This window comes from Aegilops tauschii, unplaced genomic scaffold, assembly GCF_002575655.3.
Source record: "Aegilops tauschii subsp. strangulata cultivar AL8/78 unplaced genomic scaffold, Aet v6.0 ptg000369l_obj, whole genome shotgun sequence".
Lineage (NCBI taxonomy): Eukaryota > Viridiplantae > Streptophyta > Magnoliopsida > Poales > Poaceae > Aegilops > Aegilops tauschii.
Genome location: NW_027332617.1, coordinates 1 through 21,185, shown reverse-complemented (window position 1 = coordinate 21,185; position 21,185 = coordinate 1). Strand labels below are relative to the sequence as shown.

The window sequence follows — 21,185 nt, the reverse complement described above, 5'->3', positions numbered from 1 at the left end:
CCCCCGTCTTCGTCCCTTATGCTTGCCCCTCCCAGCTCCACTACACACACGATTGCACATTCCTTTGGCCGCTCCCGCTCAACTACGGAGACGAGTTTTACCACGGTTCAACCGCACCAGTGCCTATTTACCATGGTTTCGACCCCTTTCAGAACACGCTTGCCGCCGCTAGACGCGTGAATAATGAGCAGCGAGCTAAAACTTACCGTAAACGTGCAAAATAATAAAACGTGCTAAACATACGTCGCGCTCGTGCGTTTTGTTTTGCACGCGGTGCAAAACAAATTAAAAAGGGAATGCAACACGAGGACTTCCCAGGAGGTCACCCATCCTAGTACTACTCTCGCCCAAGCACGCTTAACTTCGGAGTTCTGATGGGATCCGGTGCTTTAGTGCTGGTATGATCGCATCCGACATGTTACCCCCGTCTTCGTCCCTTATGCTTGCCCCTCCCAGCTCCACTACACACACGATTGCACATTCCTTTGGCCGCTCCCGCTCAACTACGGAGACGAGTTTTACCACGGTTCAACCGCACCAGTGCCTATTTACCATGGTTTCGACCCCTTTCAGAACACGCTTGCCGCCGCTAGACGCGTGAATAATGAGCAGCGAGCTAAAACTTACCGTAAACGTGCAAAATAATAAAACGTGCTAAACATACGTCGCGCTCGTGCGTTTTGTTTTGCACGCGGTGCAAAACAAATTAAAAAGGGAATGCAACACGAGGACTTCCCAGGAGGTCACCCATCCTAGTACTACTCTCGCCCAAGCACGCTTAACTTCGGAGTTCTGATGGGATCCGGTGCTTTAGTGCTGGTATGATCGCATCCGACATGTTACCCCCGTCTTCGTCCCTTATGCTTGCCCCTCCCAGCTCCACTACACACACGATTGCACATTCCTTTGGCCGCTCCCGCTCAACTACGGAGACGAGTTTTACCACGGTTCAACCGCACCAGTGCCTATTTACCATGGTTTCGACCCCTTTCAGAACACGCTTGCCGCCGCTAGACGCGTGAATAATGAGCAGCGAGCTAAAACTTACCGTAAACGTGCAAAATAATAAAACGTGCTAAACATACGTCGCGCTCGTGCGTTTTGTTTTGCACGCGGTGCAAAACAAATTAAAAAGGGAATGCAACACGAGGACTTCCCAGGAGGTCACCCATCCTAGTACTACTCTCGCCCAAGCACGCTTAACTTCGGAGTTCTGATGGGATCCGGTGCTTTAGTGCTGGTATGATCGCATCCGACATGTTACCCCCGTCTTCGTCCCTTATGCTTGCCCCTCCCAGCTCCACTACACACACGATTGCACATTCCTTTGGCCGCTCCCGCTCAACTACGGAGACGAGTTTTACCACGGTTCAACCGCACCAGTGCCTATTTACCATGGTTTCGACCCCTTTCAGAACACGCTTGCCGCCGCTAGACGCGTGAATAATGAGCAGCGAGCTAAAACTTACCGTAAACGTGCAAAATAATAAAACGTGCTAAACATACGTCGCGCTCGTGCGTTTTGTTTTGCACGCGGTGCAAAACAAATTAAAAAGGGAATGCAACACGAGGACTTCCCAGGAGGTCACCCATCCTAGTACTACTCTCGCCCAAGCACGCTTAACTTCGGAGTTCTGATGGGATCCGGTGCTTTAGTGCTGGTATGATCGCATCCGACATGTTACCCCCGTCTTCGTCCCTTATGCTTGCCCCTCCCAGCTCCACTACACACACGATTGCACATTCCTTTGGCCGCTCCCGCTCAACTACGGAGACGAGTTTTACCACGGTTCAACCGCACCAGTGCCTATTTACCATGGTTTCGACCCCTTTCAGAACACGCTTGCCGCCGCTAGACGCGTGAATAATGAGCAGCGAGCTAAAACTTACCGTAAACGTGCAAAATAATAAAACGTGCTAAACATACGTCGCGCTCGTGCGTTTTGTTTTGCACGCGGTGCAAAACAAATTAAAAAGGGAATGCAACACGAGGACTTCCCAGGAGGTCACCCATCCTAGTACTACTCTCGCCCAAGCACGCTTAACTTCGGAGTTCTGATGGGATCCGGTGCTTTAGTGCTGGTATGATCGCATCCGACATGTTACCCCCGTCTTCGTCCCTTATGCTTGCCCCTCCCAGCTCCACTACACACACGATTGCACATTCCTTTGGCCGCTCCCGCTCAACTACGGAGACGAGTTTTACCACGGTTCAACCGCACCAGTGCCTATTTACCATGGTTTCGACCCCTTTCAGAACACGCTTGCCGCCGCTAGACGCGTGAATAATGAGCAGCGAGCTAAAACTTACCGTAAACGTGCAAAATAATAAAACGTGCTAAACATACGTCGCGCTCGTGCGTTTTGTTTTGCACGCGGTGCAAAACAAATTAAAAAGGGAATGCAACACGAGGACTTCCCAGGAGGTCACCCATCCTAGTACTACTCTCGCCCAAGCACGCTTAACTTCGGAGTTCTGATGGGATCCGGTGCTTTAGTGCTGGTATGATCGCATCCGACATGTTACCCCCGTCTTCGTCCCTTATGCTTGCCCCTCCCAGCTCCACTACACACACGATTGCACATTCCTTTGGCCGCTCCCGCTCAACTACGGAGACGAGTTTTACCACGGTTCAACCGCACCAGTGCCTATTTACCATGGTTTCGACCCCTTTCAGAACACGCTTGCCGCCGCTAGACGCGTGAATAATGAGCAGCGAGCTAAAACTTACCGTAAACGTGCAAAATAATAAAACGTGCTAAACATACGTCGCGCTCGTGCGTTTTGTTTTGCACGCGGTGCAAAACAAATTAAAAAGGGAATGCAACACGAGGACTTCCCAGGAGGTCACCCATCCTAGTACTACTCTCGCCCAAGCACGCTTAACTTCGGAGTTCTGATGGGATCCGGTGCTTTAGTGCTGGTATGATCGCATCCGACATGTTACCCCCGTCTTCGTCCCTTATGCTTGCCCCTCCCAGCTCCACTACACACACGATTGCACATTCCTTTGGCCGCTCCCGCTCAACTACGGAGACGAGTTTTACCACGGTTCAACCGCACCAGTGCCTATTTACCATGGTTTCGACCCCTTTCAGAACACGCTTGCCGCCGCTAGACGCGTGAATAATGAGCAGCGAGCTAAAACTTACCGTAAACGTGCAAAATAATAAAACGTGCTAAACATACGTCGCGCTCGTGCGTTTTGTTTTGCACGCGGTGCAAAACAAATTAAAAAGGGAATGCAACACGAGGACTTCCCAGGAGGTCACCCATCCTAGTACTACTCTCGCCCAAGCACGCTTAACTTCGGAGTTCTGATGGGATCCGGTGCTTTAGTGCTGGTATGATCGCATCCGACATGTTACCCCCGTCTTCGTCCCTTATGCTTGCCCCTCCCAGCTCCACTACACACACGATTGCACATTCCTTTGGCCGCTCCCGCTCAACTACGGAGACGAGTTTTACCACGGTTCAACCGCACCAGTGCCTATTTACCATGGTTTCGACCCCTTTCAGAACACGCTTGCCGCCGCTAGACGCGTGAATAATGAGCAGCGAGCTAAAACTTACCGTAAACGTGCAAAATAATAAAACGTGCTAAACATACGTCGCGCTCGTGCGTTTTGTTTTGCACGCGGTGCAAAACAAATTAAAAAGGGAATGCAACACGAGGACTTCCCAGGAGGTCACCCATCCTAGTACTACTCTCGCCCAAGCACGCTTAACTTCGGAGTTCTGATGGGATCCGGTGCTTTAGTGCTGGTATGATCGCATCCGACATGTTACCCCCGTCTTCGTCCCTTATGCTTGCCCCTCCCAGCTCCACTACACACACGATTGCACATTCCTTTGGCCGCTCCCGCTCAACTACGGAGACGAGTTTTACCACGGTTCAACCGCACCAGTGCCTATTTACCATGGTTTCGACCCCTTTCAGAACACGCTTGCCGCCGCTAGACGCGTGAATAATGAGCAGCGAGCTAAAACTTACCGTAAACGTGCAAAATAATAAAACGTGCTAAACATACGTCGCGCTCGTGCGTTTTGTTTTGCACGCGGTGCAAAACAAATTAAAAAGGGAATGCAACACGAGGACTTCCCAGGAGGTCACCCATCCTAGTACTACTCTCGCCCAAGCACGCTTAACTTCGGAGTTCTGATGGGATCCGGTGCTTTAGTGCTGGTATGATCGCATCCGACATGTTACCCCCGTCTTCGTCCCTTATGCTTGCCCCTCCCAGCTCCACTACACACACGATTGCACATTCCTTTGGCCGCTCCCGCTCAACTACGGAGACGAGTTTTACCACGGTTCAACCGCACCAGTGCCTATTTACCATGGTTTCGACCCCTTTCAGAACACGCTTGCCGCCGCTAGACGCGTGAATAATGAGCAGCGAGCTAAAACTTACCGTAAACGTGCAAAATAATAAAACGTGCTAAACATACGTCGCGCTCGTGCGTTTTGTTTTGCACGCGGTGCAAAACAAATTAAAAAGGGAATGCAACACGAGGACTTCCCAGGAGGTCACCCATCCTAGTACTACTCTCGCCCAAGCACGCTTAACTTCGGAGTTCTGATGGGATCCGGTGCTTTAGTGCTGGTATGATCGCATCCGACATGTTACCCCCGTCTTCGTCCCTTATGCTTGCCCCTCCCAGCTCCACTACACACACGATTGCACATTCCTTTGGCCGCTCCCGCTCAACTACGGAGACGAGTTTTACCACGGTTCAACCGCACCAGTGCCTATTTACCATGGTTTCGACCCCTTTCAGAACACGCTTGCCGCCGCTAGACGCGTGAATAATGAGCAGCGAGCTAAAACTTACCGTAAACGTGCAAAATAATAAAACGTGCTAAACATACGTCGCGCTCGTGCGTTTTGTTTTGCACGCGGTGCAAAACAAATTAAAAAGGGAATGCAACACGAGGACTTCCCAGGAGGTCACCCATCCTAGTACTACTCTCGCCCAAGCACGCTTAACTTCGGAGTTCTGATGGGATCCGGTGCTTTAGTGCTGGTATGATCGCATCCGACATGTTACCCCCGTCTTCGTCCCTTATGCTTGCCCCTCCCAGCTCCACTACACACACGATTGCACATTCCTTTGGCCGCTCCCGCTCAACTACGGAGACGAGTTTTACCACGGTTCAACCGCACCAGTGCCTATTTACCATGGTTTCGACCCCTTTCAGAACACGCTTGCCGCCGCTAGACGCGTGAATAATGAGCAGCGAGCTAAAACTTACCGTAAACGTGCAAAATAATAAAACGTGCTAAACATACGTCGCGCTCGTGCGTTTTGTTTTGCACGCGGTGCAAAACAAATTAAAAAGGGAATGCAACACGAGGACTTCCCAGGAGGTCACCCATCCTAGTACTACTCTCGCCCAAGCACGCTTAACTTCGGAGTTCTGATGGGATCCGGTGCTTTAGTGCTGGTATGATCGCATCCGACATGTTACCCCCGTCTTCGTCCCTTATGCTTGCCCCTCCCAGCTCCACTACACACACGATTGCACATTCCTTTGGCCGCTCCCGCTCAACTACGGAGACGAGTTTTACCACGGTTCAACCGCACCAGTGCCTATTTACCATGGTTTCGACCCCTTTCAGAACACGCTTGCCGCCGCTAGACGCGTGAATAATGAGCAGCGAGCTAAAACTTACCGTAAACGTGCAAAATAATAAAACGTGCTAAACATACGTCGCGCTCGTGCGTTTTGTTTTGCACGCGGTGCAAAACAAATTAAAAAGGGAATGCAACACGAGGACTTCCCAGGAGGTCACCCATCCTAGTACTACTCTCGCCCAAGCACGCTTAACTTCGGAGTTCTGATGGGATCCGGTGCTTTAGTGCTGGTATGATCGCATCCGACATGTTACCCCCGTCTTCGTCCCTTATGCTTGCCCCTCCCAGCTCCACTACACACACGATTGCACATTCCTTTGGCCGCTCCCGCTCAACTACGGAGACGAGTTTTACCACGGTTCAACCGCACCAGTGCCTATTTACCATGGTTTCGACCCCTTTCAGAACACGCTTGCCGCCGCTAGACGCGTGAATAATGAGCAGCGAGCTAAAACTTACCGTAAACGTGCAAAATAATAAAACGTGCTAAACATACGTCGCGCTCGTGCGTTTTGTTTTGCACGCGGTGCAAAACAAATTAAAAAGGGAATGCAACACGAGGACTTCCCAGGAGGTCACCCATCCTAGTACTACTCTCGCCCAAGCACGCTTAACTTCGGAGTTCTGATGGGATCCGGTGCTTTAGTGCTGGTATGATCGCATCCGACATGTTACCCCCGTCTTCGTCCCTTATGCTTGCCCCTCCCAGCTCCACTACACACACGATTGCACATTCCTTTGGCCGCTCCCGCTCAACTACGGAGACGAGTTTTACCACGGTTCAACCGCACCAGTGCCTATTTACCATGGTTTCGACCCCTTTCAGAACACGCTTGCCGCCGCTAGACGCGTGAATAATGAGCAGCGAGCTAAAACTTACCGTAAACGTGCAAAATAATAAAACGTGCTAAACATACGTCGCGCTCGTGCGTTTTGTTTTGCACGCGGTGCAAAACAAATTAAAAAGGGAATGCAACACGAGGACTTCCCAGGAGGTCACCCATCCTAGTACTACTCTCGCCCAAGCACGCTTAACTTCGGAGTTCTGATGGGATCCGGTGCTTTAGTGCTGGTATGATCGCATCCGACATGTTACCCCCGTCTTCGTCCCTTATGCTTGCCCCTCCCAGCTCCACTACACACACGATTGCACATTCCTTTGGCCGCTCCCGCTCAACTACGGAGACGAGTTTTACCACGGTTCAACCGCACCAGTGCCTATTTACCATGGTTTCGACCCCTTTCAGAACACGCTTGCCGCCGCTAGACGCGTGAATAATGAGCAGCGAGCTAAAACTTACCGTAAACGTGCAAAATAATAAAACGTGCTAAACATACGTCGCGCTCGTGCGTTTTGTTTTGCACGCGGTGCAAAACAAATTAAAAAGGGAATGCAACACGAGGACTTCCCAGGAGGTCACCCATCCTAGTACTACTCTCGCCCAAGCACGCTTAACTTCGGAGTTCTGATGGGATCCGGTGCTTTAGTGCTGGTATGATCGCATCCGACATGTTACCCCCGTCTTCGTCCCTTATGCTTGCCCCTCCCAGCTCCACTACACACACGATTGCACATTCCTTTGGCCGCTCCCGCTCAACTACGGAGACGAGTTTTACCACGGTTCAACCGCACCAGTGCCTATTTACCATGGTTTCGACCCCTTTCAGAACACGCTTGCCGCCGCTAGACGCGTGAATAATGAGCAGCGAGCTAAAACTTACCGTAAACGTGCAAAATAATAAAACGTGCTAAACATACGTCGCGCTCGTGCGTTTTGTTTTGCACGCGGTGCAAAACAAATTAAAAAGGGAATGCAACACGAGGACTTCCCAGGAGGTCACCCATCCTAGTACTACTCTCGCCCAAGCACGCTTAACTTCGGAGTTCTGATGGGATCCGGTGCTTTAGTGCTGGTATGATCGCATCCGACATGTTACCCCCGTCTTCGTCCCTTATGCTTGCCCCTCCCAGCTCCACTACACACACGATTGCACATTCCTTTGGCCGCTCCCGCTCAACTACGGAGACGAGTTTTACCACGGTTCAACCGCACCAGTGCCTATTTACCATGGTTTCGACCCCTTTCAGAACACGCTTGCCGCCGCTAGACGCGTGAATAATGAGCAGCGAGCTAAAACTTACCGTAAACGTGCAAAATAATAAAACGTGCTAAACATACGTCGCGCTCGTGCGTTTTGTTTTGCACGCGGTGCAAAACAAATTAAAAAGGGAATGCAACACGAGGACTTCCCAGGAGGTCACCCATCCTAGTACTACTCTCGCCCAAGCACGCTTAACTTCGGAGTTCTGATGGGATCCGGTGCTTTAGTGCTGGTATGATCGCATCCGACATGTTACCCCCGTCTTCGTCCCTTATGCTTGCCCCTCCCAGCTCCACTACACACACGATTGCACATTCCTTTGGCCGCTCCCGCTCAACTACGGAGACGAGTTTTACCACGGTTCAACCGCACCAGTGCCTATTTACCATGGTTTCGACCCCTTTCAGAACACGCTTGCCGCCGCTAGACGCGTGAATAATGAGCAGCGAGCTAAAACTTACCGTAAACGTGCAAAATAATAAAACGTGCTAAACATACGTCGCGCTCGTGCGTTTTGTTTTGCACGCGGTGCAAAACAAATTAAAAAGGGAATGCAACACGAGGACTTCCCAGGAGGTCACCCATCCTAGTACTACTCTCGCCCAAGCACGCTTAACTTCGGAGTTCTGATGGGATCCGGTGCTTTAGTGCTGGTATGATCGCATCCGACATGTTACCCCCGTCTTCGTCCCTTATGCTTGCCCCTCCCAGCTCCACTACACACACGATTGCACATTCCTTTGGCCGCTCCCGCTCAACTACGGAGACGAGTTTTACCACGGTTCAACCGCACCAGTGCCTATTTACCATGGTTTCGACCCCTTTCAGAACACGCTTGCCGCCGCTAGACGCGTGAATAATGAGCAGCGAGCTAAAACTTACCGTAAACGTGCAAAATAATAAAACGTGCTAAACATACGTCGCGCTCGTGCGTTTTGTTTTGCACGCGGTGCAAAACAAATTAAAAAGGGAATGCAACACGAGGACTTCCCAGGAGGTCACCCATCCTAGTACTACTCTCGCCCAAGCACGCTTAACTTCGGAGTTCTGATGGGATCCGGTGCTTTAGTGCTGGTATGATCGCATCCGACATGTTACCCCCGTCTTCGTCCCTTATGCTTGCCCCTCCCAGCTCCACTACACACACGATTGCACATTCCTTTGGCCGCTCCCGCTCAACTACGGAGACGAGTTTTACCACGGTTCAACCGCACCAGTGCCTATTTACCATGGTTTCGACCCCTTTCAGAACACGCTTGCCGCCGCTAGACGCGTGAATAATGAGCAGCGAGCTAAAACTTACCGTAAACGTGCAAAATAATAAAACGTGCTAAACATACGTCGCGCTCGTGCGTTTTGTTTTGCACGCGGTGCAAAACAAATTAAAAAGGGAATGCAACACGAGGACTTCCCAGGAGGTCACCCATCCTAGTACTACTCTCGCCCAAGCACGCTTAACTTCGGAGTTCTGATGGGATCCGGTGCTTTAGTGCTGGTATGATCGCATCCGACATGTTACCCCCGTCTTCGTCCCTTATGCTTGCCCCTCCCAGCTCCACTACACACACGATTGCACATTCCTTTGGCCGCTCCCGCTCAACTACGGAGACGAGTTTTACCACGGTTCAACCGCACCAGTGCCTATTTACCATGGTTTCGACCCCTTTCAGAACACGCTTGCCGCCGCTAGACGCGTGAATAATGAGCAGCGAGCTAAAACTTACCGTAAACGTGCAAAATAATAAAACGTGCTAAACATACGTCGCGCTCGTGCGTTTTGTTTTGCACGCGGTGCAAAACAAATTAAAAAGGGAATGCAACACGAGGACTTCCCAGGAGGTCACCCATCCTAGTACTACTCTCGCCCAAGCACGCTTAACTTCGGAGTTCTGATGGGATCCGGTGCTTTAGTGCTGGTATGATCGCATCCGACATGTTACCCCCGTCTTCGTCCCTTATGCTTGCCCCTCCCAGCTCCACTACACACACGATTGCACATTCCTTTGGCCGCTCCCGCTCAACTACGGAGACGAGTTTTACCACGGTTCAACCGCACCAGTGCCTATTTACCATGGTTTCGACCCCTTTCAGAACACGCTTGCCGCCGCTAGACGCGTGAATAATGAGCAGCGAGCTAAAACTTACCGTAAACGTGCAAAATAATAAAACGTGCTAAACATACGTCGCGCTCGTGCGTTTTGTTTTGCACGCGGTGCAAAATAAATTAAAAAGGGAATGCAACACGAGGACTTCCCAGGAGGTCACCCATCCTAGTACTACTCTCGCCCAAGCACGCTTAACTTCGGAGTTCTGATGGGATCCGGTGCTTTAGTGCTGGTATGATCGCATCCGACATGTTACCCCCGTCTTCGTCCCTTATGCTTGCCCCTCCCAGCTCCACTACACACACGATTGCACATTCCTTTGGCCGCTCCCGCTCAACTACGGAGACGAGTTTTACCACGGTTCAACCGCACCAGTGCCTATTTACCATGGTTTCGACCCCTTTCAGAACACGCTTGCCGCCGCTAGACGCGTGAATAATGAGCAGCGAGCTAAAACTTACCGTAAACGTGCAAAATAATAAAACGTGCTAAACATACGTCGCGCTCGTGCGTTTTGTTTTGCACGCGGTGCAAAACAAATTAAAAAGGGAATGCAACACGAGGACTTCCCAGGAGGTCACCCATCCTAGTACTACTCTCGCCCAAGCACGCTTAACTTCGGAGTTCTGATGGGATCCGGTGCTTTAGTGCTGGTATGATCGCATCCGACATGTTACCCCCGTCTTCGTCCCTTATGCTTGCCCCTCCCAGCTCCACTACACACACGATTGCACATTCCTTTGGCCGCTCCCGCTCAACTACGGAGACGAGTTTTACCACGGTTCAACCGCACCAGTGCCTATTTACCATGGTTTCGACCCCTTTCAGAACACGCTTGCCGCCGCTAGACGCGTGAATAATGAGCAGCGAGCTAAAACTTACCGTAAACGTGCAAAATAATAAAACGTGCTAAACATACGTCGCGCTCGTGCGTTTTGTTTTGCACGCGGTGCAAAACAAATTAAAAAGGGAATGCAACACGAGGACTTCCCAGGAGGTCACCCATCCTAGTACTACTCTCGCCCAAGCACGCTTAACTTCGGAGTTCTGATGGGATCCGGTGCTTTAGTGCTGGTATGATCGCATCCGACATGTTACCCCCGTCTTCGTCCCTTATGCTTGCCCCTCCCAGCTCCACTACACACACGATTGCACATTCCTTTGGCCGCTCCCGCTCAACTACGGAGACGAGTTTTACCACGGTTCAACCGCACCAGTGCCTATTTACCATGGTTTCGACCCCTTTCAGAACACGCTTGCCGCCGCTAGACGCGTGAATAATGAGCAGCGAGCTAAAACTTACCGTAAACGTGCAAAATAATAAAACGTGCTAAACATACGTCGCGCTCGTGCGTTTTGTTTTGCACGCGGTGCAAAACAAATTAAAAAGGGAATGCAACACGAGGACTTCCCAGGAGGTCACCCATCCTAGTACTACTCTCGCCCAAGCACGCTTAACTTCGGAGTTCTGATGGGATCCGGTGCTTTAGTGCTGGTATGATCGCATCCGACATGTTACCCCCGTCTTCGTCCCTTATGCTTGCCCCTCCCAGCTCCACTACACACACGATTGCACATTCCTTTGGCCGCTCCCGCTCAACTACGGAGACGAGTTTTACCACGGTTCAACCGCACCAGTGCCTATTTACCATGGTTTCGACCCCTTTCAGAACACGCTTGCCGCCGCTAGACGCGTGAATAATGAGCAGCGAGCTAAAACTTACCGTAAACGTGCAAAATAATAAAACGTGCTAAACATACGTCGCGCTCGTGCGTTTTGTTTTGCACGCGGTGCAAAACAAATTAAAAAGGGAATGCAACACGAGGACTTCCCAGGAGGTCACCCATCCTAGTACTACTCTCGCCCAAGCACGCTTAACTTCGGAGTTCTGATGGGATCCGGTGCTTTAGTGCTGGTATGATCGCATCCGACATGTTACCCCCGTCTTCGTCCCTTATGCTTGCCCCTCCCAGCTCCACTACACACACGATTGCACATTCCTTTGGCCGCTCCCGCTCAACTACGGAGACGAGTTTTACCACGGTTCAACCGCACCAGTGCCTATTTACCATGGTTTCGACCCCTTTCAGAACACGCTTGCCGCCGCTAGACGCGTGAATAATGAGCAGCGAGCTAAAACTTACCGTAAACGTGCAAAATAATAAAACGTGCTAAACATACGTCGCGCTCGTGCGTTTTGTTTTGCACGCGGTGCAAAACAAATTAAAAAGGGAATGCAACACGAGGACTTCCCAGGAGGTCACCCATCCTAGTACTACTCTCGCCCAAGCACGCTTAACTTCGGAGTTCTGATGGGATCCGGTGCTTTAGTGCTGGTATGATCGCATCCGACATGTTACCCCCGTCTTCGTCCCTTATGCTTGCCCCTCCCAGCTCCACTACACACACGATTGCACATTCCTTTGGCCGCTCCCGCTCAACTACGGAGACGAGTTTTACCACGGTTCAACCGCACCAGTGCCTATTTACCATGGTTTCGACCCCTTTCAGAACACGCTTGCCGCCGCTAGACGCGTGAATAATGAGCAGCGAGCTAAAACTTACCGTAAACGTGCAAAATAATAAAACGTGCTAAACATACGTCGCGCTCGTGCGTTTTGTTTTGCACGCGGTGCAAAACAAATTAAAAAGGGAATGCAACACGAGGACTTCCCAGGAGGTCACCCATCCTAGTACTACTCTCGCCCAAGCACGCTTAACTTCGGAGTTCTGATGGGATCCGGTGCTTTAGTGCTGGTATGATCGCATCCGACATGTTACCCCCGTCTTCGTCCCTTATGCTTGCCCCTCCCAGCTCCACTACACACACGATTGCACATTCCTTTGGCCGCTCCCGCTCAACTACGGAGACGAGTTTTACCACGGTTCAACCGCACCAGTGCCTATTTACCATGGTTTCGACCCCTTTCAGAACACGCTTGCCGCCGCTAGACGCGTGAATAATGAGCAGCGAGCTAAAACTTACCGTAAACGTGCAAAATAATAAAACGTGCTAAACATACGTCGCGCTCGTGCGTTTTGTTTTGCACGCGGTGCAAAACAAATTAAAAAGGGAATGCAACACGAGGACTTCCCAGGAGGTCACCCATCCTAGTACTACTCTCGCCCAAGCACGCTTAACTTCGGAGTTCTGATGGGATCCGGTGCTTTAGTGCTGGTATGATCGCATCCGACATGTTACCCCCGTCTTCGTCCCTTATGCTTGCCCCTCCCAGCTCCACTACACACACGATTGCACATTCCTTTGGCCGCTCCCGCTCAACTACGGAGACGAGTTTTACCACGGTTCAACCGCACCAGTGCCTATTTACCATGGTTTCGACCCCTTTCAGAACACGCTTGCCGCCGCTAGACGCGTGAATAATGAGCAGCGAGCTAAAACTTACCGTAAACGTGCAAAATAATAAAACGTGCTAAACATACGTCGCGCTCGTGCGTTTTGTTTTGCACGCGGTGCAAAACAAATTAAAAAGGGAATGCAACACGAGGACTTCCCAGGAGGTCACCCATCCTAGTACTACTCTCGCCCAAGCACGCTTAACTTCGGAGTTCTGATGGGATCCGGTGCTTTAGTGCTGGTATGATCGCATCCGACATGTTACCCCCGTCTTCGTCCCTTATGCTTGCCCCTCCCAGCTCCACTACACACACGATTGCACATTCCTTTGGCCGCTCCCGCTCAACTACGGAGACGAGTTTTACCACGGTTCAACCGCACCAGTGCCTATTTACCATGGTTTCGACCCCTTTCAGAACACGCTTGCCGCCGCTAGACGCGTGAATAATGAGCAGCGAGCTAAAACTTACCGTAAACGTGCAAAATAATAAAACGTGCTAAACATACGTCGCGCTCGTGCGTTTTGTTTTGCACGCGGTGCAAAACAAATTAAAAAGGGAATGCAACACGAGGACTTCCCAGGAGGTCACCCATCCTAGTACTACTCTCGCCCAAGCACGCTTAACTTCGGAGTTCTGATGGGATCCGGTGCTTTAGTGCTGGTATGATCGCATCCGACATGTTACCCCCGTCTTCGTCCCTTATGCTTGCCCCTCCCAGCTCCACTACACACACGATTGCACATTCCTTTGGCCGCTCCCGCTCAACTACGGAGACGAGTTTTACCACGGTTCAACCGCACCAGTGCCTATTTACCATGGTTTCGACCCCTTTCAGAACACGCTTGCCGCCGCTAGACGCGTGAATAATGAGCAGCGAGCTAAAACTTACCGTAAACGTGCAAAATAATAAAACGTGCTAAACATACGTCGCGCTCGTGCGTTTTGTTTTGCACGCGGTGCAAAACAAATTAAAAAGGGAATGCAACACGAGGACTTCCCAGGAGGTCACCCATCCTAGTACTACTCTCGCCCAAGCACGCTTAACTTCGGAGTTCTGATGGGATCCGGTGCTTTAGTGCTGGTATGATCGCATCCGACATGTTACCCCCGTCTTCGTCCCTTATGCTTGCCCCTCCCAGCTCCACTACACACACGATTGCACATTCCTTTGGCCGCTCCCGCTCAACTACGGAGACGAGTTTTACCACGGTTCAACCGCACCAGTGCCTATTTACCATGGTTTCGACCCCTTTCAGAACACGCTTGCCGCCGCTAGACGCGTGAATAATGAGCAGCGAGCTAAAACTTACCGTAAACGTGCAAAATAATAAAACGTGCTAAACATACGTCGCGCTCGTGCGTTTTGTTTTGCACGCGGTGCAAAACAAATTAAAAAGGGAATGCAACACGAGGACTTCCCAGGAGGTCACCCATCCTAGTACTACTCTCGCCCAAGCACGCTTAACTTCGGAGTTCTGATGGGATCCGGTGCTTTAGTGCTGGTATGATCGCATCCGACATGTTACCCCCGTCTTCGTCCCTTATGCTTGCCCCTCCCAGCTCCACTACACACACGATTGCACATTCCTTTGGCCGCTCCCGCTCAACTACGGAGACGAGTTTTACCACGGTTCAACCGCACCAGTGCCTATTTACCATGGTTTCGACCCCTTTCAGAACACGCTTGCCGCCGCTAGACGCGTGAATAATGAGCAGCGAGCTAAAACTTACCGTAAACGTGCAAAATAATAAAACGTGCTAAACATACGTCGCGCTCGTGCGTTTTGTTTTGCACGCGGTGCAAAACAAATTAAAAAGGGAATGCAACACGAGGACTTCCCAGGAGGTCACCCATCCTAGTACTACTCTCGCCCAAGCACGCTTAACTTCGGAGTTCTGATGGGATCCGGTGCTTTAGTGCTGGTATGATCGCATCCGACATGTTACCCCCGTCTTCGTCCCTTATGCTTGCCCCTCCCAGCTCCACTACACACACGATTGCACATTCCTTTGGCCGCTCCCGCTCAACTACGGAGACGAGTTTTACCACGGTTCAACCGCACCAGTGCCTATTTACCATGGTTTCGACCCCTTTCAGAACACGCTTGCCGCCGCTAGACGCGTGAATAATGAGCAGCGAGCTAAAACTTACCGTAAACGTGCAAAATAATAAAACGTGCTAAACATACGTCGCGCTCGTGCGTTTTGTTTTGCACGCGGTGCAAAACAAATTAAAAAGGGAATGCAACACGAGGACTTCCCAGGAGGTCACCCATCCTAGTACTACTCTCGCCCAAGCACGCTTAACTTCGGAGTTCTGATGGGATCCGGTGCTTTAGTGCTGGTATGATCGCATCCGACATGTTACCCCCGTCTTCGTCCCTTATGCTTGCCCCTCCCAGCTCCACTACACACACGATTGCACATTCCTTTGGCCGCTCCCGCTCAACTACGGAGACGAGTTTTACCACGGTTCAACCGCACCAGTGCCTATTTACCATGGTTTCGACCCCTTTCAGAACACGCTTGCCGCCGCTAGACGCGTGAATAATGAGCAGCGAGCTAAAACTTACCGTAAACGTGCAAAATAATAAAACGTGCTAAACATACGTCGCGCTCGTGCGTTTTGTTTTGCACGCGGTGCAAAACAAATTAAAAAGGGAATGCAACACGAGGACTTCCCAGGAGGTCACCCATCCTAGTACTACTCTCGCCCAAGCACGCTTAACTTCGGAGTTCTGATGGGATCCGGTGCTTTAGTGCTGGTATGATCGCATCCGACATGTTACCCCCGTCTTCGTCCCTTATGCTTGCCCCTCCCAGCTCCACTACACACACGATTGCACATTCCTTTGGCCGCTCCCGCTCAACTACGGAGACGAGTTTTACCACGGTTCAACCGCACCAGTGCCTATTTACCATGGTTTCGACCCCTTTCAGAACACGCTTGCCGCCGCTAGACGCGTGAATAATGAGCAGCGAGCTAAAACTTACCGTAAACGTGCAAAATAATAAAACGTGCTAAACATACGTCGCGCTCGTGCGTTTTGTTTTGCACGCGGTGCAAAACAAATTAAAAAGGGAATGCAACACGAGGACTTCCCAGGAGGTCACCCATCCTAGTACTACTCTCGCCCAAGCACGCTTAACTTCGGAGTTCTGATGGGATCCGGTGCTTTAGTGCTGGTATGATCGCATCCGACATGTTACCCCCGTCTTCGTCCCTTATGCTTGCCCCTCCCAGCTCCACTACACACACGATTGCACATTCCTTTGGCCGCTCCCGCTCAACTACGGAGACGAGTTTTACCACGGTTCAACCGCACCAGTGCCTATTTACCATGGTTTCGACCCCTTTCAGAACACGCTTGCCGCCGCTAGACGCGTGAATAATGAGCAGCGAGCTAAAACTTACCGTAAACGTGCAAAATAATAAAACGTGCTAAACATACGTCGCGCTCGTGCGTTTTGTTTTGCACGCGGTGCAAAACAAATTAAAAAGGGAATGCAACACGAGGACTTCCCAGGAGGTCACCCATCCTAGTACTACTCTCGCCCAAGCACGCTTAACTTCGGAGTTCTGATGGGATCCGGTGCTTTAGTGCTGGTATGATCGCATCCGACATGTTACCCCCGTCTTCGTCCCTTATGCTTGCCCCTCCCAGCTCCACTACACACACGATTGCACATTCCTTTGGCCGCTCCCGCTCAACTACGGAGACGAGTTTTACCACGGTTCAACCGCACCAGTGCCTATTTACCATGGTTTCGACCCCTTTCAGAACACGCTTGCCGCCGCTAGACGCGTGAATAATGAGCAGCGAGCTAAAACTTACCGTAAACGTGCAAAATAATAAAACGTGCTAAACATACGTCGCGCTCGTGCGTTTTGTTTTGCACGCGGTGCAAAACAAATTAAAAAGGGAATGCAACACGAGGACTTCCCAGGAGGTCACCCATCCTAGTACTACTCTCGCCCAAGCACGCTTAACTTCGGAGTTCTGATGGGATCCGGTGCTTTAGTGCTGGTATGATCGCATCCGACATGTTACCCCCGTCTTCGTCCCTTATGCTTGCCCCTCCCAGCTCCACTACACACACGATTGCACATTCCTTTGGCCGCTCCCGCTCAACTACGGAGACGAGTTTTACCACGGTTCAACCGCACCAGTGCCTATTTACCATGGTTTCGACCCCTTTCAGAACACGCTTGCCGCCGCTAGACGCGTGAATAATGAGCAGCGAGCTAAAACTTACCGTAAACGTGCAAAATAATAAAACGTGCTAAACATACGTCGCGCTCGTGCGTTTTGTTTTGCACGCGGTGCAAAACAAATTAAAAAGGGAATGCAACACGAGGACTTCCCAGGAGGTCACCCATCCTAGTACTACTCTCGCCCAAGCACGCTTAACTTCGGAGTTCTGATGGGATCCGGTGCTTTAGTGCTGGTATGATCGCATCCGACATGTTACCCCCGTCTTCGTCCCTTATGCTTGCCCCTCCCAGCTCCACTACACACACGATTGCACATTCCTTTGGCCGCTCCCGCTCAACTACGGAGACGAGTTTTACCACGGTTCAACCGCACCAGTGCCTATTTACCATGGTTTCGACCCCTTTCAGAACACGCTTGCCGCCGCTAGACGCGTGAATAATGAGCAGCGAGCTAAAACTTACCGTAAACGTGCAAAATAATAAAACGTGCTAAACATACGTCGCGCTCGTGCGTTTTGTTTTGCACGCGGTGCAAAACAAATTAAAAAGGGAATGCAACACGAGGACTTCCCAGGAGGTCACCCATCCTAGTACTACTCTCGCCCAAGCACGCTTAACTTCGGAGTTCTGATGGGATCCGGTGCTTTAGTGCTGGTATGATCGCATCCGACATGTTACCCCCGTCTTCGTCCCTTATGCTTGCCCCTCCCAGCTCCACTACACACACGATTGCACATTCCTTTGGCCGCTCCCGCTCAACTACGGAGACGAGTTTTACCACGGTTCAACCGCACCAGTGCCTATTTACCATGGTTTCGACCCCTTTCAGAACACGCTTGCCGCCGCTAGACGCGTGAATAATGAGCAGCGAGCTAAAACTTACCGTAAACGTGCAAAATAATAAAACGTGCTAAACATACGTCGCGCTCGTGCGTTTTGTTTTGCACGCGGTGCAAAACAAATTAAAAAGGGAATGCAACACGAGGACTTCCCAGGAGGTCACCCATCCTAGTACTACTCTCGCCCAAGCACGCTTAACTTCGGAGTTCTGATGGGATCCGGTGCTTTAGTGCTGGTATGATCGCATCCGACATGTTACCCCCGTCTTCGTCCCTTATGCTTGCCCCTCCCAGCTCCACTACACACACGATTGCACATTCCTTTGGCCGCTCCCGCTCAACTACGGAGACGAGTTTTACCACGGTTCAACCGCACCAGTGCCTATTTACCATGGTTTCGACCCCTTTCAGAACACGCTTGCCGCCGCTAGACGCGTGAATAATGAGCAGCGAGCTAAAACTTACCGTAAACGTGCAAAATAATAAAACGTGCTAAACATACGTCGCGCTCGTGCGTTTTGTTTTGCACGCGGTGCAAAACAAATTAAAAAGGGAATGCAACACGAGGACTTCCCAGGAGGTCACCCATCCTAGTACTACTCTCGCCCAAGCACGCTTAACTTCGGAGTTCTGATGGGATCCGGTGCTTTAGTGCTGGTATGATCGCATCCGACATGTTACCCCCGTCTTCGTCCCTTATGCTTGCCCCTCCCAGCTCCACTACACACACGATTGCACATTCCTTTGGCCGCTCCCGCTCAACTACGGAGACGAGTTTTACCACGGTTCAACCGCACCAGTGCCTATTTACCATGGTTTCGACCCCTTTCAGAACACGCTTGCCGCCGCTAGACGCGTGAATAATGAGCAGCGAGCTAAAACTTACCGTAAACGTGCAAAATAATAAAACGTGCTAAACATACGTCGCGCTCGTGCGTTTTGTTTTGCACGCGGTGCAAAACAAATTAAAAAGGGAATGCAACACGAGGACTTCCCAGGAGGTCACCCATCCTAGTACTACTCTCGCCCAAGCACGCTTAACTTCGGAGTTCTGATGGGATCCGGTGCTTTAGTGCTGGTATGATCGCATCCGACATGTTACCCCCGTCTTCGTCCCTTATGCTTGCCCCTCCCAGCTCCACTACACACACGATTGCACATTCCTTTGGCCGCTCCCGCTCAACTACGGAGACGAGTTTTACCACGGTTCAACCGCACCAGTGCCTATTTACCATGGTTTCGACCCCTTTCAGAACACGCTTGCCGCCGCTAGACGCGTGAATAATGAGCAGCGAGCTAAAACTTACCGTAAACGTGCAAAATAATAAAACGTGCTAAACATACGTCGCGCTCGTGCGTTTTGTTTTGCACGCGGTGCAAAACAAATTAAAAAGGGAATGCAACACGAGGACTTCCCAGGAGGTCACCCATCCTAGTACTACTCTCGCCCAAGCACGCTTAACTTCGGAGTTCTGATGGGATCCGGTGCTTTAGTGCTGGTATGATCGCATCCGACATGTTACCCCCGTCTTCGTCCCTTATGCTTGCCCCTCCCAGCTCCACTACACACACGATTGCACATTCCTTTGGCCGCTCCCGCTCAACTACGGAGACGAGTTTTACCACGGTTCAACCGCACCAGTGCCTATTTACCATGGTTTCGACCCCTTTCAGAACACGCTTGCCGCCGCTAGACGCGTGAATAATGAGCAGCGAGCTAAAACTTACCGTAAACGTGCAAAATAATAAAACGTGCTAAACATACGTCGCGCTCGTGCGTTTTGTTTTGCACGCGGTGCAAAACAAATTAAAAAGGGAATGCAACACGAGGACTTCCCAGGAGGTCACCCATCCTAGTACTACTCTCGCCCAAGCACGCTTAACTTCGGAGTTCTGATGGGATCCGGTGCTTTAGTGCTGGTATGATCGCATCCGACATGTTACCCCCGTCTTCGTCCCTTATGCTTGCCCCTCCCAGCTCCACTACACACACGATTGCACATTCCTTTGGCCGCTCCCGCTCAACTACGGAGACGAGTTTTACCACGGTTCAACCGCACCAGTGCCTATTTACCATGGTTTCGACCCCTTTCAGAACACGCTTGCCGCCGCTAGACGCGTGAATAATGAGCAGCGAGCTAAAACTTACCGTAAACGTGCAAAATAATAAAACGTGCTAAACATACGTCGCGCTCGTGCGTTTTGTTTTGCACGCGGTGCAAAACAAATTAAAAAGGGAATGCAACACGAGGACTTCCCAGGAGGTCACCCATCCTAGTACTACTCTCGCCCAAGCACGCTTAACTTCGGAGTTCTGATGGGATCCGGTGCTTTAGTGCTGGTATGATCGCATCCGACATGTTACCCCCGTCTTCGTCCCTTATGCTTGCCCCTCCCAGCTCCACTACACACACGATTGCACATTCCTTTGGCCGCTCCCGCTCAACTACGGAGACGAGTTTTACCACGGTTCAACCGCACCAGTGCCTATTTACCATGGTTTCGACCCCTTTCAGAACACGCTTGCCGCCGCTAGACGCGTGAATAATGAGCAGCGAGCTAAAACTTACCGTAAACGTGCAAAATAATAAAACGTGCTAAACATACGTCGCGCTCGTGCGTTTTGTTTTGCACGCGGTGCAAAACAAATTAAAAAGGGAATGCAACACGAGGACTTCCCAGGAGGTCACCCATCCTAGTACTACTCTCGCCCAAGCACGCTTAACTTCGGAGTTCTGATGGGATCCGGTGCTTTAGTGCTGGTATGATCGCATCCGACATGTTACCCCCGTCTTCGTCCCTTATGCTTGCCCCTCCCAGCTCCACTACACACACGATTGCACATTCCTTTGGCCGCTCCCGCTCAACTACGGAGACGAGTTTTACCACGGTTCAACCGCACCAGTGCCTATTTACCATG

General features: G+C 51.1%; 50 non-coding genes across 50 annotated transcripts; all 50 read right to left on the bottom strand.

Moving 5' to 3' along the window:
• Window positions 1–293: 293 nt before the first annotated feature.
• LOC141029564 (5S ribosomal RNA) lies at window positions 294–412 on the bottom strand. Its single transcript, XR_012191718.1, has one exon. It is a non-coding gene; the product is annotated as a 5S ribosomal RNA (ribosomal RNA).
• A 302-nt stretch (window positions 413–714) lies between these two features.
• Window positions 715–833, bottom strand: LOC141029563 (5S ribosomal RNA). Its single transcript, XR_012191717.1, has one exon. It is a non-coding gene; the product is annotated as a 5S ribosomal RNA (ribosomal RNA).
• A 302-nt stretch (window positions 834–1,135) lies between these two features.
• On the bottom strand, window positions 1,136–1,254 carry LOC141029562 (5S ribosomal RNA). The gene has a single exon (XR_012191716.1). It is a non-coding gene; the product is annotated as a 5S ribosomal RNA (ribosomal RNA).
• A 302-nt stretch (window positions 1,255–1,556) lies between these two features.
• Window positions 1,557–1,675, bottom strand: LOC141029561 (5S ribosomal RNA). The gene has a single exon (XR_012191715.1). It is a non-coding gene; the product is annotated as a 5S ribosomal RNA (ribosomal RNA).
• Window positions 1,676–1,977: 302 nt separating this feature from the next.
• LOC141029560 (5S ribosomal RNA) lies at window positions 1,978–2,096 on the bottom strand. The gene has a single exon (XR_012191714.1). It is a non-coding gene; the product is annotated as a 5S ribosomal RNA (ribosomal RNA).
• A 302-nt stretch (window positions 2,097–2,398) lies between these two features.
• On the bottom strand, window positions 2,399–2,517 carry LOC141029558 (5S ribosomal RNA). The gene has a single exon (XR_012191712.1). It is a non-coding gene; the product is annotated as a 5S ribosomal RNA (ribosomal RNA).
• Window positions 2,518–2,819: 302 nt separating this feature from the next.
• Window positions 2,820–2,938, bottom strand: LOC141029557 (5S ribosomal RNA). The gene has a single exon (XR_012191711.1). It is a non-coding gene; the product is annotated as a 5S ribosomal RNA (ribosomal RNA).
• A 302-nt stretch (window positions 2,939–3,240) lies between these two features.
• On the bottom strand, window positions 3,241–3,359 carry LOC141029556 (5S ribosomal RNA). The gene has a single exon (XR_012191710.1). It is a non-coding gene; the product is annotated as a 5S ribosomal RNA (ribosomal RNA).
• Window positions 3,360–3,661: 302 nt separating this feature from the next.
• Window positions 3,662–3,780, bottom strand: LOC141029555 (5S ribosomal RNA). The gene has a single exon (XR_012191709.1). It is a non-coding gene; the product is annotated as a 5S ribosomal RNA (ribosomal RNA).
• Window positions 3,781–4,082: 302 nt separating this feature from the next.
• LOC141029554 (5S ribosomal RNA) lies at window positions 4,083–4,201 on the bottom strand. Its single transcript, XR_012191708.1, has one exon. It is a non-coding gene; the product is annotated as a 5S ribosomal RNA (ribosomal RNA).
• A 302-nt stretch (window positions 4,202–4,503) lies between these two features.
• Window positions 4,504–4,622, bottom strand: LOC141029553 (5S ribosomal RNA). Its single transcript, XR_012191707.1, has one exon. It is a non-coding gene; the product is annotated as a 5S ribosomal RNA (ribosomal RNA).
• A 302-nt stretch (window positions 4,623–4,924) lies between these two features.
• LOC141029552 (5S ribosomal RNA) lies at window positions 4,925–5,043 on the bottom strand. The gene has a single exon (XR_012191706.1). It is a non-coding gene; the product is annotated as a 5S ribosomal RNA (ribosomal RNA).
• Window positions 5,044–5,345: 302 nt separating this feature from the next.
• On the bottom strand, window positions 5,346–5,464 carry LOC141029551 (5S ribosomal RNA). Its single transcript, XR_012191705.1, has one exon. It is a non-coding gene; the product is annotated as a 5S ribosomal RNA (ribosomal RNA).
• Window positions 5,465–5,766: 302 nt separating this feature from the next.
• LOC141029550 (5S ribosomal RNA) lies at window positions 5,767–5,885 on the bottom strand. Its single transcript, XR_012191704.1, has one exon. It is a non-coding gene; the product is annotated as a 5S ribosomal RNA (ribosomal RNA).
• Window positions 5,886–6,187: 302 nt separating this feature from the next.
• On the bottom strand, window positions 6,188–6,306 carry LOC141029549 (5S ribosomal RNA). Its single transcript, XR_012191703.1, has one exon. It is a non-coding gene; the product is annotated as a 5S ribosomal RNA (ribosomal RNA).
• Window positions 6,307–6,608: 302 nt separating this feature from the next.
• Window positions 6,609–6,727, bottom strand: LOC141029547 (5S ribosomal RNA). The gene has a single exon (XR_012191701.1). It is a non-coding gene; the product is annotated as a 5S ribosomal RNA (ribosomal RNA).
• A 302-nt stretch (window positions 6,728–7,029) lies between these two features.
• On the bottom strand, window positions 7,030–7,148 carry LOC141029546 (5S ribosomal RNA). The gene has a single exon (XR_012191700.1). It is a non-coding gene; the product is annotated as a 5S ribosomal RNA (ribosomal RNA).
• A 302-nt stretch (window positions 7,149–7,450) lies between these two features.
• On the bottom strand, window positions 7,451–7,569 carry LOC141029545 (5S ribosomal RNA). Its single transcript, XR_012191699.1, has one exon. It is a non-coding gene; the product is annotated as a 5S ribosomal RNA (ribosomal RNA).
• Window positions 7,570–7,871: 302 nt separating this feature from the next.
• On the bottom strand, window positions 7,872–7,990 carry LOC141029544 (5S ribosomal RNA). The gene has a single exon (XR_012191698.1). It is a non-coding gene; the product is annotated as a 5S ribosomal RNA (ribosomal RNA).
• Window positions 7,991–8,292: 302 nt separating this feature from the next.
• Window positions 8,293–8,411, bottom strand: LOC141029543 (5S ribosomal RNA). Its single transcript, XR_012191697.1, has one exon. It is a non-coding gene; the product is annotated as a 5S ribosomal RNA (ribosomal RNA).
• A 302-nt stretch (window positions 8,412–8,713) lies between these two features.
• LOC141029542 (5S ribosomal RNA) lies at window positions 8,714–8,832 on the bottom strand. The gene has a single exon (XR_012191696.1). It is a non-coding gene; the product is annotated as a 5S ribosomal RNA (ribosomal RNA).
• A 302-nt stretch (window positions 8,833–9,134) lies between these two features.
• On the bottom strand, window positions 9,135–9,253 carry LOC141029541 (5S ribosomal RNA). Its single transcript, XR_012191695.1, has one exon. It is a non-coding gene; the product is annotated as a 5S ribosomal RNA (ribosomal RNA).
• Window positions 9,254–9,555: 302 nt separating this feature from the next.
• LOC141029540 (5S ribosomal RNA) lies at window positions 9,556–9,674 on the bottom strand. Its single transcript, XR_012191694.1, has one exon. It is a non-coding gene; the product is annotated as a 5S ribosomal RNA (ribosomal RNA).
• Window positions 9,675–9,976: 302 nt separating this feature from the next.
• Window positions 9,977–10,095, bottom strand: LOC141029539 (5S ribosomal RNA). Its single transcript, XR_012191693.1, has one exon. It is a non-coding gene; the product is annotated as a 5S ribosomal RNA (ribosomal RNA).
• A 302-nt stretch (window positions 10,096–10,397) lies between these two features.
• LOC141029538 (5S ribosomal RNA) lies at window positions 10,398–10,516 on the bottom strand. The gene has a single exon (XR_012191692.1). It is a non-coding gene; the product is annotated as a 5S ribosomal RNA (ribosomal RNA).
• A 302-nt stretch (window positions 10,517–10,818) lies between these two features.
• Window positions 10,819–10,937, bottom strand: LOC141029536 (5S ribosomal RNA). The gene has a single exon (XR_012191690.1). It is a non-coding gene; the product is annotated as a 5S ribosomal RNA (ribosomal RNA).
• Window positions 10,938–11,239: 302 nt separating this feature from the next.
• LOC141029535 (5S ribosomal RNA) lies at window positions 11,240–11,358 on the bottom strand. Its single transcript, XR_012191689.1, has one exon. It is a non-coding gene; the product is annotated as a 5S ribosomal RNA (ribosomal RNA).
• A 302-nt stretch (window positions 11,359–11,660) lies between these two features.
• On the bottom strand, window positions 11,661–11,779 carry LOC141029534 (5S ribosomal RNA). The gene has a single exon (XR_012191688.1). It is a non-coding gene; the product is annotated as a 5S ribosomal RNA (ribosomal RNA).
• Window positions 11,780–12,081: 302 nt separating this feature from the next.
• Window positions 12,082–12,200, bottom strand: LOC141029533 (5S ribosomal RNA). The gene has a single exon (XR_012191687.1). It is a non-coding gene; the product is annotated as a 5S ribosomal RNA (ribosomal RNA).
• A 302-nt stretch (window positions 12,201–12,502) lies between these two features.
• On the bottom strand, window positions 12,503–12,621 carry LOC141029532 (5S ribosomal RNA). The gene has a single exon (XR_012191686.1). It is a non-coding gene; the product is annotated as a 5S ribosomal RNA (ribosomal RNA).
• A 302-nt stretch (window positions 12,622–12,923) lies between these two features.
• On the bottom strand, window positions 12,924–13,042 carry LOC141029531 (5S ribosomal RNA). The gene has a single exon (XR_012191685.1). It is a non-coding gene; the product is annotated as a 5S ribosomal RNA (ribosomal RNA).
• Window positions 13,043–13,344: 302 nt separating this feature from the next.
• Window positions 13,345–13,463, bottom strand: LOC141029530 (5S ribosomal RNA). Its single transcript, XR_012191684.1, has one exon. It is a non-coding gene; the product is annotated as a 5S ribosomal RNA (ribosomal RNA).
• A 302-nt stretch (window positions 13,464–13,765) lies between these two features.
• LOC141029529 (5S ribosomal RNA) lies at window positions 13,766–13,884 on the bottom strand. The gene has a single exon (XR_012191683.1). It is a non-coding gene; the product is annotated as a 5S ribosomal RNA (ribosomal RNA).
• A 302-nt stretch (window positions 13,885–14,186) lies between these two features.
• On the bottom strand, window positions 14,187–14,305 carry LOC141029528 (5S ribosomal RNA). Its single transcript, XR_012191682.1, has one exon. It is a non-coding gene; the product is annotated as a 5S ribosomal RNA (ribosomal RNA).
• A 302-nt stretch (window positions 14,306–14,607) lies between these two features.
• On the bottom strand, window positions 14,608–14,726 carry LOC141029527 (5S ribosomal RNA). Its single transcript, XR_012191681.1, has one exon. It is a non-coding gene; the product is annotated as a 5S ribosomal RNA (ribosomal RNA).
• Window positions 14,727–15,028: 302 nt separating this feature from the next.
• Window positions 15,029–15,147, bottom strand: LOC141029525 (5S ribosomal RNA). The gene has a single exon (XR_012191679.1). It is a non-coding gene; the product is annotated as a 5S ribosomal RNA (ribosomal RNA).
• Window positions 15,148–15,449: 302 nt separating this feature from the next.
• LOC141029524 (5S ribosomal RNA) lies at window positions 15,450–15,568 on the bottom strand. The gene has a single exon (XR_012191678.1). It is a non-coding gene; the product is annotated as a 5S ribosomal RNA (ribosomal RNA).
• Window positions 15,569–15,870: 302 nt separating this feature from the next.
• On the bottom strand, window positions 15,871–15,989 carry LOC141029523 (5S ribosomal RNA). The gene has a single exon (XR_012191677.1). It is a non-coding gene; the product is annotated as a 5S ribosomal RNA (ribosomal RNA).
• A 302-nt stretch (window positions 15,990–16,291) lies between these two features.
• LOC141029522 (5S ribosomal RNA) lies at window positions 16,292–16,410 on the bottom strand. Its single transcript, XR_012191676.1, has one exon. It is a non-coding gene; the product is annotated as a 5S ribosomal RNA (ribosomal RNA).
• A 302-nt stretch (window positions 16,411–16,712) lies between these two features.
• Window positions 16,713–16,831, bottom strand: LOC141029521 (5S ribosomal RNA). Its single transcript, XR_012191675.1, has one exon. It is a non-coding gene; the product is annotated as a 5S ribosomal RNA (ribosomal RNA).
• Window positions 16,832–17,133: 302 nt separating this feature from the next.
• On the bottom strand, window positions 17,134–17,252 carry LOC141029520 (5S ribosomal RNA). The gene has a single exon (XR_012191674.1). It is a non-coding gene; the product is annotated as a 5S ribosomal RNA (ribosomal RNA).
• Window positions 17,253–17,554: 302 nt separating this feature from the next.
• On the bottom strand, window positions 17,555–17,673 carry LOC141029519 (5S ribosomal RNA). The gene has a single exon (XR_012191673.1). It is a non-coding gene; the product is annotated as a 5S ribosomal RNA (ribosomal RNA).
• Window positions 17,674–17,975: 302 nt separating this feature from the next.
• LOC141029518 (5S ribosomal RNA) lies at window positions 17,976–18,094 on the bottom strand. The gene has a single exon (XR_012191672.1). It is a non-coding gene; the product is annotated as a 5S ribosomal RNA (ribosomal RNA).
• A 302-nt stretch (window positions 18,095–18,396) lies between these two features.
• Window positions 18,397–18,515, bottom strand: LOC141029517 (5S ribosomal RNA). The gene has a single exon (XR_012191671.1). It is a non-coding gene; the product is annotated as a 5S ribosomal RNA (ribosomal RNA).
• A 302-nt stretch (window positions 18,516–18,817) lies between these two features.
• LOC141029516 (5S ribosomal RNA) lies at window positions 18,818–18,936 on the bottom strand. Its single transcript, XR_012191670.1, has one exon. It is a non-coding gene; the product is annotated as a 5S ribosomal RNA (ribosomal RNA).
• Window positions 18,937–19,238: 302 nt separating this feature from the next.
• Window positions 19,239–19,357, bottom strand: LOC141029559 (5S ribosomal RNA). Its single transcript, XR_012191713.1, has one exon. It is a non-coding gene; the product is annotated as a 5S ribosomal RNA (ribosomal RNA).
• Window positions 19,358–19,659: 302 nt separating this feature from the next.
• On the bottom strand, window positions 19,660–19,778 carry LOC141029548 (5S ribosomal RNA). The gene has a single exon (XR_012191702.1). It is a non-coding gene; the product is annotated as a 5S ribosomal RNA (ribosomal RNA).
• Window positions 19,779–20,080: 302 nt separating this feature from the next.
• Window positions 20,081–20,199, bottom strand: LOC141029537 (5S ribosomal RNA). The gene has a single exon (XR_012191691.1). It is a non-coding gene; the product is annotated as a 5S ribosomal RNA (ribosomal RNA).
• A 302-nt stretch (window positions 20,200–20,501) lies between these two features.
• Window positions 20,502–20,620, bottom strand: LOC141029526 (5S ribosomal RNA). Its single transcript, XR_012191680.1, has one exon. It is a non-coding gene; the product is annotated as a 5S ribosomal RNA (ribosomal RNA).
• Window positions 20,621–20,922: 302 nt separating this feature from the next.
• Window positions 20,923–21,041, bottom strand: LOC141029515 (5S ribosomal RNA). The gene has a single exon (XR_012191669.1). It is a non-coding gene; the product is annotated as a 5S ribosomal RNA (ribosomal RNA).
• Window positions 21,042–21,185: the final 144 nt, after the last annotated feature.